The 14003-nt window shown below is 44.4% G+C and overlaps 1 protein-coding gene across 1 annotated transcript in view; it reads left to right on the plus strand.

Annotated features, from left to right (window-relative positions):
• Positions 1–14003, plus strand: part of MGAT5 (alpha-1,6-mannosylglycoprotein 6-beta-N-acetylglucosaminyltransferase) — a 304189-nt gene that overhangs the window by 162669 nt on the left and 127517 nt on the right. The gene's annotated exons all lie outside the window — the stretch shown is intronic.

Consider the following 14003-nt stretch of genomic DNA (forward strand, 5'->3'; position numbering starts at 1 on the left):
TGCAGGGCTGTGGGCATGGTACAGGAGAATGCAGGGCTGTGGGCATAGTAATGGTATAGGAGATGCACTGCTGTGGGCATGGTAATGGTACAGGAGAATGCAGGGCTGCAGGCATGGTAATGGTACAGGAGAATGCAGGGCTGTGGGCATTGTACATGAGAATGCAGTGCCGTGGGCATTGTACAGGAGAATGCAGGGCTGTAGGCATGGTACAGGAGAATGCAGGGCTGTAGGCATGGTACAGGAGAATGCAGGGCTGTAGGCATGGTACAGGAGAATGCAGGGCTGTGGGCATTGTACAGGAGAATGCAGGGCGGTGGGCATTGTACAGGAGAATGCAGGGCGGTGGGCATTGTACAGGAGAATGCAGGGCGGTGGGCATTGTACAGGAGAATGCAGGGCGGTGGGCATTGTACAGGAGAATGCAGGGCGGTGGGCATTGTACAGGAGAATGCAGGGCGGTGGGCATTGTACAGGAGAATGCAGGGCGGTGGGCATTGTACAGGAGAATGCAGGGCGGTGGGCATTGTACAGGAGAATGCAGGGCGGTGGGCATTGTACAGGAGAATGCAGGGCGGTGGGCATTGTACAGGAGAATGCAGGGCGGTGGGCATTGTACAGGAGAATGCAGGGCGGTGGGCATTGTACAGGAGAATGCAGGGCGGTGGGCATTGTACAGGAGAATGCAGGACGGTGGGCATTGTACAGGAGAATGCAGGGCGGTGGGCATTGTACAGGAGAATGCAGGGCGGTGGGCATTGTACAGGAGAATGCAGGGCGGTGGGCATTGTACAGGAGAATGCAGGGCGGTGGGCATTGTACAGGAGAATGCAGGGCGGTGGGCATTGTACAGGAGAATGCAGGGCGGTGGGCATTGTACAGGAGAATGCAGGGCGGTGGGCATTGTACAGGAGAATGCAGGGCGGTGGGCATTGTACAGGGGAATGCAGGGCGGTGGGCATTGTACAGGGGAATGCAGGGCGGTGGGCATTGTACAGGAGAATGCAGGGCGGTGGGCATTGTACAGGAGAATGCAGGGCGGTGGGCATTGTACAGGGGAATGCAGGGCGGTGGGCATTGTACAGGGGAATGCAGGGCGGTGGGCATTGTACAGGGGAATGCAGGGCGGTGGGCATTGTACAGGGGAATGCAGGGCGGTGGGCATTGTACAGGGGAATGCAGGGCGGTGGGCATTGTACAGGGGAATGCAGGGCGGTGGGCATGGTACAGGGGAATGCAGGGCGGTGGGCATTGTACAGGGGAATGCAGGGCGGTGGGCATTGTACAGGGGAATGCAGGGCGGTGGGCATTGTACAGGGGAATGCAGGGCGGTGGGCATTGTACAGGGGAATGCAGGGCGGTGGGCATTGTACAGGGGAATGCAGGGCGGTGGGCATTGTACAGGGGAATGCAGGGCGGTGGGCATTGTACAGGGGAATGCAGGGCGGTGGGCATTGTACAGGGGAATGCAGGGCGGTGGGCATGGTACAGGGGAATGCAGGGCGGTGGGCATACTACAGGTGTACCATGCCCGTAGCACTGCATCTCTTGTAGTATGCCCGCAGCCCCGCATAACGGCAGGTAGTGCGGCTGTGAAGGAGTCTCACTTACCTGTTCCTGAGGCCCCTTAGATTTAAAAATTGCACTGCCCGGCACCAACACATCATTGCGCATGCGCTGCTGTCGCTCAGGAAAGCTTGTATACATTCAACTATTCCCCACTCCTTTCTTTCCCTTCCCAATAAAGCTTCAGAGGGTTGTTACAAGTTTTACTTTGAATGCAAAATGTTTTATGCCTTGCGTGAGTACTCCTAAAGCTGCCCATGGATGTAAAATCCATAGATTCCCCTATCCACACTAAACAGTGGGAATCGTCCACTGCCAGCTATTGTATTGTTTTGAAAGCCGGCTGCCATTTACCTGAACAATTACTGCTGCTGCTTGCCTGCTGACTCCCCCCCACCCCCACCCAGCTCATTCAAGTTCTCAGTTGAAGTTTGTTGAACCAGGTGGTGTTGGCAGGGCAATGAGCCCAAATTCAAGCTGTTTATGCCCAACTTAAGAATGTTATTCATGCTCCTTATTTATGACACCCATTCAGCTCTCGTTGGGGATGCTTTTCCTCACTTCCCGTCCTAGTTATGACTTGTGGATGACACAAAGTAAGAGAATTCTCTACAGTTTTGGAGAAGGCAGCAGTTAAGCTGATACAGCAAGGTGGACCTTGAACAAATTGTTAAAATTAGCCAAGGCTTCTTGGCTGATGAGGTTGTGTGGAGGTTGCCACACCAGTGTTCCTTTCGGTTTATTATGGGCATCTGGGACTGGCTTTTTCTTCCCCCTTGGTCTGATTATGGCTTTTGAACCGAATCGGACCGGTTTGATGAGAATTTTTGGATTATATAATTGGAGGCCCTCTTGGATGGCAGCCTCTTGGACTGCCTTCACCGTAATATGGTGTGGGGTTAACCTCTTGATCACCCCTATGTGAGGGATAGTCGTCTCCCACTGGCCCATCCTTACATGAACAAATAAAAATAAAGCTGCGCTAAATTGAAACAGTGTATATGAATGAAAAACACTGAAAAAATTGTTAGCGACAATAAATATTGAGTACAAATAATATTGTGATAGTTAATCCCAAAAATAGTGAAGATGGAAAAAATATCTAATAGAAAAAATGTGCAAAAAATAGAAGTCAATATATAAGTCCCAAATCTCTGAGTGTAAGATAGTGAAATGAATAACGAGTGTCCTCCACCGATAAGATGTAGAATATTCTTCCACGGTGCTCAGTACACAGACACACTCATGGAACAATTGCTGGAAAGGTCTGTGTGTGTATATGTATGTGTGTGTGTGTGTGTGTATATATGTATGTATATGTATGTATATGTATGTATATATATATATATATATATATATATATATATATATATATATATATATATATATATATATATATATATATATATATATATGTGTATATATATATATATATGTATGTATGTGTGTATATATATATATATATAGTGTGTATATTATAATATTTATACAGACCTTTCCAGCAATTCTTCCAGGTCCACCTATCCGATAGCCTTGACTAAGATTGATGTTATCAGGCTCTTTTCTTATGATCTCTGGTAAGCGCATGTGTGTGTCTTTGTGTACTGAGCACCGTGGAAGAATATTCTACATCTTATCAGTGGAGGACACTCGTTATTCATTTCACTATCTTACACTCAGAGATTTGGGACTTTTATATTGTATTTTTTCTATTGAATTTTTTTTCCATCTTCACTATATTAAAGCGGAGTTCCACCCTGGGAAAGTTTTTTTTTTTTTTTTTTTTTTTTAATAAAAATACCCCCGGGACAGTCAGGGCTAGTACATTCCACAATGGCTAGCCTCTGATCTGTCTCGGGTTGCACTTACCTTTTAGAAGAAATACTCACCTTGAAAATGTATTGTCCAGCGCTGCCATCTCAGGTGTGGGCAGCTTGAAGCCAGCGCGATCCTCTTCTGCATCCTCTTCCGCCGTCTTCTGTCCCACGATGCACTGCGCCGGCCCCGCCGTCACTTCCGGTGCGCGCGCGTCATCCCTCCACAGCTTCTGGGCATGCCCAGAAGCTGTTTAGAAGATAATGACGCGTGCGCCCGGAACTGACGTCGGGGCCGGTGCAGGCGCAATGATTCCTGGGAGCGATGACGTTCAGCTCCCAGGAATCATTGCAAAGCCAGGAAGTGACGATGGGCTGTGGCCGCCGAGGGGAGGAAGAAGGAAGTAAGGTTTTCTTCTATACGAGGTAAGTAAAAAAAAAAAAAAAAAATGCGATTATCCATTTGTTTTTCAGGTGACCCGGAGCGAGAAGATGGAGGTAAGTATAAATTTAGGGTGGAACTCTGCTTCAACTGTGTCACAATATTATTTGTACTCAATATTTATTGTCGCTAACAATTTTTTCAGTGTTTTTCATTCATAAACACTGTTTCAATTTAGCGCAGCTTTATTTTTATTTATTTTTAGGTGTTTGCCACTTTTTAGCTGCAGCTTTGTTGGTTGTTTAGCGCAGTTGTTTTATTTATACATTACCATCCTTGCATGGTTTTAGAAGATTTTTTACACATTTTGTGAATATATTCGTTTTGGCTGTGATCTTGACTTTTTGAGGCAGATATTGGATTATATCTGTCAACCTAGATGTGAGGTCTCTGATCGGACACGTGGATCATGAAGAAGCCCAAGATTCAGGCGAAACGCGTTGATCCAGAATCATATATACAGTATCTCACAAGTGTCAACACCCCTCACATTTTAGTAAATATTTTATTATATCTTTTCATGTGAGAACACTGAAGAAATGACACTTTGCTACAATGTAAAGTAGTGAGTGTACAGCTTGTATAACAGTGTAAATTTGCTGTCCCCTCAAAATAACTCAACACACAGCCAATAATGTCTAAACCGCTGGCAACAAAAGTGAGTACACCCCTAAGTGAAAATGTCCAAATTGGGCCCAAAGTGTCAATATTTTGTGTGGCCACCATTATTTTCCAGCACTCTTTAACTTCCTGGGGGGGGGGGGGGGCAGTAAATTTACACTGTTATACAAGCTGTACACTCACTACTTTACATTGTAGCAAAGTGTCATTTCTTCAGTGTTGTCACGTGAAAAGATCTAATAAAATATTTACAAAAATTGGAGGGGTGTACTCACTTTTGTGAGATACTGTATTTTTTATGCATTTTCCTATTTGAGATGATCATATCTGTCTGTTATGTGTATCTTTTAAATATTTGGTAAACTGAACTGTGTATTTATCAATTTGTAGAATGGTACATTATTTTATTTTTTTTTCTGAGAAGGTGGGCGCTTTAAAATCCTCTTTCCACATCTCTTCTATTCGAAGAGTGTTGCGGACTCTTATGTTCAGATTTTTCTGGAGATGGTGCCATGTGATTTTCGAGTACAGTGTCCCCCCCCCCCCCCCCACATAATATAACTGGGTACTAACATTTATAGGTAAAGTTGATTAAGAGAATATTTGATTGCTCCTCGGGGGATCAGGAAGGAATTTTTGCTCCCTGCTGTAGCTAATTGGATCATGCTTTGCTGGGGTTTTTTTGAGCTAGATAGACTTTCTTTTTTCAACCTGACTATGTAATTGTGTCCCATTGTTTGGGTCAGGGGCGGGAATTGTGCCCCATTGTTTCAGCAGGAATGGTGCCCCATTGTTTGGGTCAGGGCCAGGAATGGTGCCCCATTGTTTGGGTCAGGGCCAGGAATGGTGCCCCATTGTTTGGGTCAGGGCCAGGAATGGTGCCCCATTGTTTGGGTCAGGGCCAGGAATGGTGCCCCATTGTTTGGGTCAGGGGCAGGAATGGTGCCCCATTGTTTGGGTCAGGGGCAGGAATGGTGCCCCATTGTTTGGGTCAGGGGCAGGAATGGTGCCCCATTGTTTGGGTCAGGGGCAGGAATGGTGCCCCATTGTTTGGGTCAGGGGCAGGAATGGTGCCCCATTGTTTGGGTCAGGGGCAGGAATGGTGCCCCATTGTTTGGGTCAGGGGCAGGAATGGTGCCCCATTGTTTGGGTCAGGGGCAGGAATGGTGCCCCATTGTTTGGGTCAGGGGCAGGAATGGTGCCCCATTGTTTGGGTCTGGGGCAGGAATGGTGCCCCATTGTTTGGGGCAGGAATGGTGCCCCATTGTTTGAGTCAGGGGCAGGAATTATGCCCCATTGTTTCGGGCAGGAATGGTGCCCCATTGTTTCGGCAGGAATGGTGCCCCATTGTTTCGGCAGGAATGGTGCCCCATTGTTTCGGCAGGAATGGTGCCCCATTGTTTCGGCAGGAATGGTGCCCCATTGTTTCGGCAGGAATGGTGCCCAATTGTTTCGGCAGGAATGGTGCCCAATTGTTTCGGCAGGAATGGTGCCCCATTGTTTCGGCAGGAATGGTGCCCCATTGTTTCGGCAGGAATGGTGCCCCATTGTTTCGGCAGGAATAGTGCCCCATTGTTTCGGCAGGAATAGTGCCCCATTGTTTCGGCAGGAATAGTGCCCCATTGTTTGGGTCAGGGGCAGGAATGGTGCCCCATTGTTTGGGTCAGGGGCAGGAATGGTGCCCCATTGTTTGGGTCAGGGTTCAGCAGTGAGCTGATGTCAGCCATCTTCATCCTCTGTCCTCCCTCAGTAGCGCTGGCATCTTCACTATCGGCTCCCAGATGTGACAGTTTGCGGCTTCACAGCCGGGTGCCCACTGCGAATGCGTGAGTCGTGCTGCGCATCCTGAATGGTGAATGCAGTCTTCTGCGACCTGTCGGTGTCCCAGAAGACTGCAGGGAAGAGGTGGGAAGGAGTGGAACAGAAGTGAGAGCGGGTACCTGTCTCCCCCCCAGCTCCTCAAAAGTGCCAATTGGGCAAGATAAGCAGGGGACGAGTCCCTAAAGCGGAACTTCCCCTTTTGGGTAGAGTTCCGCTTTAGGTCTTCTCTTCCATGCAGTGGGAGGAAAACCAAAATGACTTTCCTCTTAAATATAAGTGACTTTCTTTGGCAATTTTCCACGACCTGGTACACTTGCACAACTTTCACATAAGGAACAATTCTGAATAATGAGCACCTGCAGGGAACATGCTGCAGACTGCATGTCCAAATTGCCTGCGATAAACAGACGTTTATAATGTACAGCACAAAGCGAAGGGCTCAGTCCACAGGTATAGTTCACTGAATAATATTGGTATTTATATGGGTTTATAAGACAAAATGGTTCCGGACTCTTTATGTAGAATTGCTGATAAATATGCTGCTGACTTTGGTTTGCGTTTGAATGAAGTGCATAGGCTAGTGGTGATGTGAAAGACAAATCATTTTTCTGCGTTTCCTTAGTGGAAGGCTATGTCTGATTGCGTTCTCTGGGTTACAGTCTTTAAGATGGTTGTAAAACTCAGACATGAAATCTGAACAAAGCATATCCCTCTATAGTGTGTACTTGTTTCAGTCCAGAGTATGAAGTGCCATTTCTATCTGCTGCTTCATTCCTCTATCAGCATGAGTCACTTCTGAGTTTTTCTGACGCCAAAAGAAAAAAAGTGACCGGGGAAAGATCTCTTGCTGATTGACAGCCTTGGCTCTGTTCCTGTGTGCTGTGTGAAGGGGGATGTGTTCCTTCCCTCCAATCAGATCTCAGTGCTCTCCTCACTGAGCTTTGCAGTGTGTAATTTCACCTCTCCGCCCCCTTTTTGTCTGATCACTCAGACAAGCTTTTCCAATCCTGGACTAAACAGATGTAGAGAAGTGAAGAGTGCAGATAAACAGGTACAACTTACATAGGAGGATTTGTTTATCACCTGAAGCCAGTCACTTCACTTAATATATGTATGGGTTTACAACCACTTTATGGTACTTGCCGACATACAGTAAGAGACTTGACTTGGCCTGTCACTGTTGAATTGGTCAGGGATATTCTATAGGCATTCTCTGACTTGGATAACTTCACCTTTAGAAGCATGTTACAATCTAAATCCATACTGTGAGGGTATTACATGTAACATGCTCCTATATAACTACCGCCAGAGCGCCCCCTCCATGTGACAGCAGGAGGAGGTTCCGCTCCCTGCACCTTCGTCACATTTTTAAAATGGCGCAGCCATCTGGGGCTCGTTGGCACAGCTAGGTCATTCATTCATTCACAGTGATCTATGAATGAACTAAAGTCATGTCTTCTCTCCCCCCCACCCCCTGCGGCAGAGGGCTTGTAGTTCTCGGTGAACTGTGAGGATGCTGATGAGCGCCCTTTTAGTTCATTCACAAGCCCTGCCGCTTTCAAACGGACAGACCTTACAGAGGTACAGGCTGAAAGTTGTAGGGCTTGTCTGCAGGAGGTTACATTGCACCCCTTATTAATTGATCACAGGTGCAATGCTCTGCAGGTTAATGTGAAAAATATTGCACATTTTTATTTTTTCACAAATGTGAACTTGGCCTTTAAATAGACATTCCCTTTCTTGTGATTAGAGCCAATCAGCTCAGCTACATTTGGGACATATTTTTTTTATTAAGATGAGCTAGAATTGGGTCAGACGCTCAACGCCAACGCGCATATTTGTAGAATTATTTTAATGTGAGATCTTTTTGATGACCCAAATTTGCGTGCATTTCTGTCCTTGGTCAGCTGGGATTTTCTGTACCTGTCAAAAAATAAAAAATAAAATTTCACTTTGCTGCAGCCATAGCAACAGTCTTCAGTGAAAATCTTCATCTCCCTGCTCTTGCAATTGAATCACAGGCTCTAGAACTGATTATGGCTTCCCTGGCAGTGTCTTTTGCAAATCCTGACAGGTCCCTTGAATCACATTATCGGGTCCCTGGGAGAAGAACAGTTACTTGCCTTTCTGGTGGCTCGTGTTTTCTCCTGCCCATTTTCCTCAGACCTCAACAAGGCGTTTTCCTCCACAAAACTGCCGCCCACTGGATATTCTCTTTTTCGGACCATTCTCTGTAAAACCTAGAGATTGTTCTGCTTGAAAATCCCAGTAGATTAGCAGTTTTTGAAATACTCAGACCATCCTGTCTGGCACCAACAACCATGCCACGTTCACGGTCCCTTTCTTCCCCATTCTGATGCTGGTTTTGAACTTCAGCAATTGTCTTCACCATTTCTAGATGCCTAAATGCAATGAGTTCCTACTAAGGCTCATTAGCAGATTTGTTACCAAGCAATTGAACTGGTGTAACCAATAAAGTGCCCGGTGAGTGTATGTTGTATATGTATTTTTTTTTTGGCCAGACATGCACCTTAGGTTTCCTACCCAGAAAGCTGTGATGCCCGAGTAAAGTGTTTATACCACAGCACTGAGGTCCTTTGTGTTATTGGAATAATGAGGTTTGCAGTTTGTCTATATGCAGAATAGAACCAAGTAATGATCTGAAATAAGGCTCGTTAAAATCTTTGCTGTGTCCTTCCTTGTCCAAGAGGACAACTACTAAAGTTTCACTTTAATCCCATACATCCCACACTTCATCCCATTGAAATTCCATCCAGCATGATTCTGACGAAATTCTGTCACAAAAGGGTGTTGCCAATCTCAACAGCTGCTTGGCACCGCATTCTTCATACTGGCAGGGAATGCTGTGATGAGTGATAACAAGGAGCTTTGTGTTCCCATCACCTGGAGCGTGAGACGTTTCTGCTTTTTTCCGGTGGGGTGACGGAGGACCATGGAGGCTTTGTGGGTGGCTTGCCACCAAAAGCATTTTTTTTTTTAAAGCAGCCATGTGTGGTGCATGAAGCCCCGATATGGAATCGCCCTTTGATGTGGTAGTTATGTGACAGTGTGAAACTGGATTGTGTAACCTATTGTGTTCTTACTGCACTTATTAAATGAGTAAGGAGGAAGATGAACCATGTCCCTTCTTATCTCATCTGGATCTGGAGCAACTAATAGCATATTTCGTCAAGGGAAAACTCCACCTTAATTAAAGCAATTAGAACTTATAATTGTTACGCAAGTCCTCTTCTAATTTAAAGGCTAATTCCATTGTTTGCACGACGTTGCATATTACACCTGCTGTATTTAGGGTGTGACATGTTGCAAATGGGCCCCCACACCATACAAATGCCCCCCTGGTTTTTCTTCAACGCAGCTACTGTCCATTTTAACATTTCCTCTGATCGCACATCCGTCACTCATTCAGAGATCGGTAAATGAAAGGAACTACAAGTCTCCTCTACCACCATGACATGGTAGTTCTCCGTGAAACTTAACTGTGGTGATTGCTGCACTCGTAGTCCATTGACGCTTTCTCCAGCTTTCTAATTGAAAGTCCATGCCTTGGTATGGACCGGGTGTTGGCGGAAAAGTCTGGTGGAGCCTGGCATTGCACCACCGATCGAAGTTGCAGTGCTTTGCAGGGTAATTTTCAAAACCATTAATGCCAATTTTTTTTTTCTGCAAACTTTTTACAATTTTTTTTTTTTTTGTAAAAGGTAGACTTGGTTTTTAACATTAAAATTTACTTCTACGTTTCAGCCTGCAACTACTGTAATTTTCTGCAGCTGTCACTTCCAGTATGGTAAACTAGAGAGGCCCTCTGGTGAAATCCTAGAAAAGTTATGTTCCAGCGTTTGTCATGAGTTTGCTGCTTTTCTTAAACAATCTGCACTGAGCAAATGTTATGCATCCCCTGCAATAGGAGGTTCACTCTGGTGAGATCCTCCCCTAATTCCAGTCATCTTCTAAAGGGAAGTAAACACTGCAGCTTTCCTCATTAGAACATGGAGATTGCCCAGGTGGTTATAATGAAGGCAACGCTTCCATTTAGAAATCCAATTTATAAAGGTTATGGTGAAAGCTATTAAGAACAGAAAAATTTAGGAATTTGCAACAAGTTTGCTAAAAAATGCTTTCATTGTATATAGATAACCAAGAGGGGATTATTTTTCTTGGCAAAACTGGGGATACACTTTAGTCTGAAATTAAAAGAAACCCTATATTGACACTTGGAGGATACTATCTACTAACCCCTCTAAAGTTATTAAAATGATGGTGACTAGAGTTTAACCTTTAAAGGCGTTTCTAGAGGGGTGAACCGCTTGATTGACCCGTACAAGTGACGGTTTCCACATGTATTCACCTATGTGAGTTGGGATCCTAGTCCAAGCATGCTCCAGTTCATCACTAATCGGGGATCAGATTCAAAGCCAGCTGAATCCAAGTTGCAGGTACTTTGACACACAGGACTTTCTGTATGAAGTACAGTTTAGAGATGAAGCTGATGTCTTTGAAAATGGCTCTCCTGCATCCCCAACGGGTAAGTAAAAGGGGTTGCCAGATTACCGACTAAAGGGATTGGGGAGGAGTGGTGCATGGTATTCTCTGGATGCAAAGCTAGAAACCTGAGCAGGTATGGTTTTCCTGGCTTAATTTTCAGTTTGGACTAAAATATAACTTTACTTTGAGGAGATTACACACAAAATGTCCACACTGGAGCTTGTCTGCATTGTAACCAGTGACAGTAATAAATTAATGGTCTGTAACTGCAAAAGTCAGAAACAAACAGTGACCTTCATAAACAAACATATCTTTTAGACATGCGATTCATTGCATTTCCATTTTATGTACCAGTCAGTAAAATGGCACAACATTGCTAAATTGTCCATCTGGATATTTGCCTAATTGCGACTTTGTGTTTTTTACCAAAGCAATGTAATTTGTTATGGAAAAATAAATTTGTCATCCCATATCAAACACAAATGCAAAACCATTCTTTTTTTTGCCTGATCTACGCTATATGGCCAGTAGAAGTTATGTGGACACCCCTACAAATTATTACTTTCAGGTGTTTCCAGTGAAGAGTACTGTTCACTTTCAGGATACAAAGACATTTTACAATTGTGCACATTGTAACAAAGAAAAGAGAAGATGAGACTTTAAGAGGCCAATGGGAAGGGGAGGATCACAAGTCTCACACAATTATTGCACAAAATACATATTTTATTAAATCAAAAAATGGATATATAAAAAATATCACATAGACATATATCAGAAACAGCACATACAGCATGTGTAGAAATATACTCCCATTTGGGGGTGCCGATACTACTGTATCAATAGATGGTATTGGTCTCTATTGCACGGTCTAGGGGTCCCCAGCAAGCCGTCACGTTTCGCAGCAAGGCTTCCTCAGGACCAGAGAGACCAAAACAGACCGCTGTTTCTACAAAAGTATATACAAAAACAAATCGTAATCATGAACCAAGGATTACATTAATCAGATATTATGTATCTTCATACAAACATTCATTTTCATAGCCTTTATATGTTAAATATTTTTAAAATGCACTGACCGCACTGCATCAGAGACCAGAACGACCACATGCGCTGAAGGGCAGGACACCCGAGGCAACTAGATGGAAGGAGCTCCAGACTGAAGTAGCTACACCAGTAGCAATCCACTATAACATTCCATTCATCCTCTAGGTATCAATAGCGAACGTACAGTTCAATATATTCATGCTAGCAAACATCCCTCTCATATACTGTAGCGATAGTGATAAAGCCTGGTATAGGTAGATATAAGGGGAGGGTAAAGTAGGGAGGGCATCAATTGTGCACATTGTTCCAGTACCAGTTTGGGGATGCCTTTCTATGTTCCAGCATGACAGGGCCCCTTTGTAGAAACCAGCTCCATAAAGACATGGTTTGACCAGATTTTGGTCTAGAGGACCTTGAATGACCTGCACCTCAACCCTACTGGACAACTTTGAAATAGATTGAAGTAAAATGGGGAATTTCAAGCTGGCTCTTCTCATTAAGCATCCATGCCCGACCTTACAAAATGTTGTTTGGCTCAATAGGCACAAAAACCCAAAGAAACTCCAAAATTTTGTTGAAAGCCGCCTTAGAAGAGTGGAGGCTGTTATACACAAAGAGAGCAGATTCCATAATAAAACAGCGCTAAATCTGTTTCCAGCTATGGGACATCTGATTTTTTTTGTCGACGTAGAAGTCTTTGTCCAATCATATTCCAGATTTGGTGTCTTTGTACAAACCAGCTCCATAAAGACATGGTTTGACCAGATTGGTGTAAAGGACCTTGATTGGCCTGCACCTCAACCCTACTGGACAACTTTGAAATAGATTGAAGTAAAATGGGGAATTTCAAGCTGGCTCTTCTCATTAAGCATCCATGTCTGACCTTACAAATGTTCTTTGGCTCAGTGGGCACAAATTCCCAAAGAAATTCCAAAATTTTGTTGAAAGCCTTCTCAGAACAGTGGAGGCTGTTATCCACAGAGAGAGAGCAGATTCCATAATAAAACCGCGCTAAATCTGTTTCCAGCTATGGGACATCTGATTTTGTTTGTCGACGCAGCAGTCTTTGTCCAATCATCTTCCAGATTTGGTGTCTTCGCACATCTTGGATTTGGCCAAGCCAGTATGATGTAATGCATGCCTATGGGAGTTAATTCATTCTGGCACCATGGAATGCCGAGATTGTACATGATCTTCACATCTGTTGCTTTGTATACAGTATTTGTAATCTCATCGTAAGAAGTGAAATGCATTTATTGCCAAAGAGACCTGCAGTCTCCTACAATAAGTCAAATAAGTTTTGGTTTTTACCAAAGTTCTTCGTGATCACCCATGATTTTGTTAATGGGATGTCCAACAAGCTTTTATATTGTAGGCCTGATGGTATCAACAAACGTTTGGCCCTGTAGCATATTTTTCCCGTCAACTTCCAGGACGGATTAGGGGAGGGGGGTCCTCCCACCTATCTTCCTGCTTTAGTGTATTTTTTATGACCAAAAATGTCCTCTCGAAACCGGGATAATCTTTGATCTCTTCCGTATCGTTCAGGTAGACCTCCATTCCTCAAATGTTGCCAATCCCTGCTGTAGGTTCTGTTTCAGGCAACATGCTTCTTGTAGTTTGACCTTTAGCCCGGGTTCACACTCATGCAGTGGGGGACGCCGCAAGTAATTCGCACAGGAATCGTTGCACATTATGGGGGTGTGATTTTGAGCCATGGATTTGTATGACTCAATCGTACCGCATTCGCACCAAACTCGTGCAGGACCCTTTTTATTGTCTGCACCAGAATCCGATTGCATGGGTGTTTACACATGTGATCCGATTCTGCAAATCGCAATGCGTTTTGTAAGTTGATTTTACAGTGTCTTTAACATATATTCCGCAATCGGTTTGCATGAATGGGTTGCAATTTTGATGCAACGTCAAATCCACAGCGAATTTGAACCACATCTCTAGCGTGAACCGAGGCTCCAATGGGAAATCTGAGCTAAACAAATAGAGGCAGGTGTGTTCGTTCTTGAATCCCGGGAGTCCTTTGTGCATTTCCTACAGATTTGTACAGTATTCTAGCATGAAACCACTTCTGCACCTTTGCCTTTCCTCCTGTGTCGTGTGAATAGACATTTGTGCCTATTGAAGGATATTAAAAGATGTTGTTCTTTTTAATTTCCGGAGTTCAGCTTTAA

This window comes from Pelophylax lessonae, assembly GCF_965119305.1.
Source record: "Pelophylax lessonae genome assembly, chromosome: 6".
NCBI lineage: Eukaryota > Metazoa > Chordata > Amphibia > Anura > Ranidae > Pelophylax > Pelophylax lessonae.